Source organism: Leptonotus elevatus, chromosome 20 (assembly GCF_054856555.1).
Source record: "Leptonotus elevatus isolate MCC_2025b chromosome 20, RoL_Lele_1.0, whole genome shotgun sequence".
In the NCBI taxonomy this organism is placed as follows: Eukaryota; Metazoa; Chordata; class Actinopteri; order Syngnathiformes; family Syngnathidae; genus Leptonotus; species Leptonotus elevatus.
Genome location: NC_141258.1, coordinates 15,416,433 through 15,420,442, shown reverse-complemented (window position 1 = coordinate 15,420,442; position 4,010 = coordinate 15,416,433).

Below are 4,010 nucleotides of genomic sequence, written 5' to 3'. Positions count from 1 at the left end.
AATCCACATCAAAGGACTTGGAGCAAATTCTGGATTTTGCACAGCTGTGCTAAAAGTCTTTCAGTAGTTTACGCGGGTCGTTCAAAAAGTTTTAAGCCTCACCCTGAAGGACTCGCAGAAAGGAGACAGTTTTTCACGATTATTCCATATAATCCCCCTGGACATAAATGCACTTGGTCCAACGATGCTGAAGTAATGATATCCCATCACAGAAGAAGGTGGTGTCCTGAACCCCTAAGAACTCCTCCACAGCACATATGACCACACCTAAAACCTCTGTTGTGTCCATCTTTAGATTTGTCACACATGCCTCACCTTTGCCTGTCCATCACCGGTGAAAAAAAGGAAGACAGAACTCTGTATTAGCTTTTCTAGGTTCATAAGAAGTGTCAGTGTGTTTCCGCAATATAAATGTTTAGCTACGTTCCTCACCAGCACATTTGTGTCTTTTGACCTGAACCTTCTCAGAGAATATTTGCCCACAAACTGAGCAGGCATGAGGTTTCTCACCAGTGTTGGTTTTTGTGCGTATTTTTTAGTTTCTCTTGTCAGAGAATCTTTGACCACAAATTGAGCAGACATAAGGTTTCACTACAGTGTGGGTTCTTGTGTGTATTTGAAGGTTCCCTTGCGAAAGAATCTTTGCCCACAAACTGAGCAGGCCAAAGGTTTCTCACCAGTTTGTATTCTCATGTGTTCCTTTAAACCTGACTCATGAGCAAATGTTTTCCAGAATTTGTTGTCAGTGTGACATGTCATATCACCTTCAGACTCATCATCATCGAGAAGAGTGTGTGCGACATAGCGTCGTCACTATCTGATAGTGGAGCTAGGAGGCTGTCTACTAGCGATCCTCCACAGTGGTCTCCATCACCTTCATTTGTCATTGAGCTGCCACTGGGAGGCTCCGCCCCTCTACTTGCCTCACTTGCACCATCTTCAACCTTCAAAGGGACACCACTTGATGGCAACATAAAGACATCCTTCCCTCTCTTTCATGAAGAGGTGCTCTGGGTCGTACTCTTTTTTTAATTGAAGGAGTCTACTGCTCTTCTTCTTCTTTAAAGTGGGAGACCTCTTCATCCTCCTCTTCATTTTGAATGTGAAGGTACTTTGGCTCCTGCCACTCAGGACAAACATCTTCCCTGATGTTTGCAAAACACCAGAAAACAAACACACATGGTATTATGTTTATTGCTTAGAATGAAGGCTATTAGGACAGCTAGATGAATTAAGATTTCTACTGTTTGTAGGGCTCTACACTGAACCAATTTGGTCATCTAGTTACCTTAATTTCTTAAGATCATTCCTAAAAATAATTTATTAATCAGAATAAACTTTTTAAAATGTTTTACATAATCCAACCATTAGGTGTCATCCACATTTTAAGTGACCTTTTGCATTTCTTTTCATGCGCTGGACGCAGCGTCCCCAGGTAGTTTTAAGATTGGGACACTTGCTATTCTCACGTTCACAAAAAAAAACGAGTCCCGAATAAACTTGAATCGGGTACTAATTGTACTTTTCCCAAAAGTCTTCATCCTACGTTTACAAAGCCATATTTACTTATCTCAGTCCAACATATTGGCCCGGTTTCACAGAAAGGGCTGAAGCCTAGTCCCAGACTCATAAACTGTTTGAGCTTCTTTTTTTTAAGTAATTTGCTTAGATGTATCTTAAAATAATTACAGAATTAGCCTGTTATGGTTTAAGTAAAGCCAGTTGCAAGTGTGCAGATTAGAGCTACTTTGGGACTAAATTGAAGTTTCAATTAATCCTGCAAGGTGACAGGTTTCACTTCAATTTAGTACTGTTTGTGAAAGGGAGCACAGATAGTTTGGGAGCATGGAGTACTGTATGAGAATTAAATTAACTAACTAAACTAAATGAACAACAACATTGACTGCAGAGGCCAGCCAAGCATGCTTATGGATAGGAGCAATCTATTGAATCAATTTAATGAAATAACTTTCAGAGATACTGCGATTGGCTGGCAACCAGTTCAGGGTGTATCACGCCTCCTGCCCAAAGCCAGGTGGGTTAGGCTCCAGCACCCCCACGGTTAAGAAAATGGATGGACTTTCAGAGACTGCTTTCATATGATAGGAGATCATTGCTACAGCTGTGCTGCACAACTTCGTGAAACAGCAAAACTGTCCTGACCATCCAATGGAAGACAAGAATGATCCAGATGTTCCCATCATGATGGCAGTACTGACTGGTTTTCTGGGTCCCCAGATGCCCCCCATAAAACAAAACTGCACCTTTCAGAGTGGCCAGTATAAGGCACACCCATGCACTAGTCATCATGGTGTCTAATATGACGTGGGATCGATTAGCTCGGCAAAGGAGAAGTGCTCACTATCACAGATTTAGATTGGTTGGTGAACAATATTTGAGCGAAATGGTGATATTGTGTATGTGGAAGACGTTTTAGATCTTTGAGTTCATCTCATAAAGCAAAAACAAATGTTTATATTTATGTTGAGTGTATATATAGGGAATTAGAGTCCATCTATTAGTATTCAAAACTATTTCATTTTTGAGTGGACCATAGTTAAATTATTCTAAGTTTGCTAAATCATTTAGTAAAAAAATACAAAGAAATATTTGACAAACTTCTTATCCCAATCATATTTAGTGCGTCACAAACTATTGTTTAAAATCGATTATTCAATCAATTAATCAACTAATCGGATTCATTTTAATTTCGCATTAAAGTGTGTTATAAAAGCTTTTTTTTCCCAGATTACTGTTTATTAAATAGTCATTGGTGTTTATTTCATACTTCGTAATCATATAGTGATTAAAAAAGTGGGATTGATGTACTATACCGGTTCGATCACTGTTTTCCAAAGTAAAAAAATATATTTGCAAATGTCTTATTTTGATTAAACATAGAAGATAATCTTCTTCATCAAGGACTACTGGAAAAAAAACTACTATTGATATGCTGAAATCTGAGGATTTGGACAAATTTTAATTAACAAATGGCTCCAAACGATTACTAAAATAGTTGACAATTAATTTGATAATAGTTTACTTATCTTTTGACAGCTCTAATCCAATTCACATTTTAAACGCAAATTAATGACTTAATTTTTTTAAACATTTTAATCTAACCCGAATATTGTCACGAGTGGGTAGTGTTTGTTGGACCCCAAAAGAAAGAGCAGACCCAGCCAGGGCGAAAGTCACTCAATTTTAATCAACCAACAAAAAGCGCTCAGCACGTGGACAAAAAGGTTGCTCAACAAAAGGCGACGACTACAAAAAGATGTACGTCGTGGGCAAAAACAAGAAAACACAAAATCACGTCGGAGAGCGGATAAAACAGAGAGGAGTGTAGTATATAAAGTAGATTAAAGAAAAACGCTACTAGTCTAATTACTAGTGGTGTCCACAACACCAAAAAAGATTGCCGCTAGAAAGGTATCAGTATCAAAACGTCAGGTATGGTGAGTAGCGTCACAGAGCAATAACCCGACACTCCTCTCTGTTGCTGCCAGGCTTTTATTTTGGCCTGATGACCTAATGGGCAGCAGGTGTACTTGTTGAGAGGAATTAGTTATTGTAAATGTGTCCTGAAGGTGTACAAAGAAAAGAGAGGGATGAATAGTTAAATAAAAAGGAAGAAAGTAAGGGATAAAAATAAGTTAATAATTAGTGATTAACAAAGGGTCATAGATGAAAGAGATTTTGATGAGGAAATATTCAAAATTGCTGCGTGCTTTTGTTCATTTTATAAATTAACATTTATCTTTTAAACTTAACTCTTTTACCGCCAAAAACGCTTAATGACGTATAGTAAAATCCAAATGAATTTCGCCAAAAATGTTAATTGACGTTTACTATGTTTTTTGTTTTGTTTTCACAATGGGCAGGGTAACGTCAGTGCAGCGTTGCCTTGTCATTGGGGTTGTAAAATCCCAAAACACCCACTAACAATGGCCAGCAGATGACAGAATAAATAAATAAAAATCTATTTTCAATGGTCTCCCGGTAATATG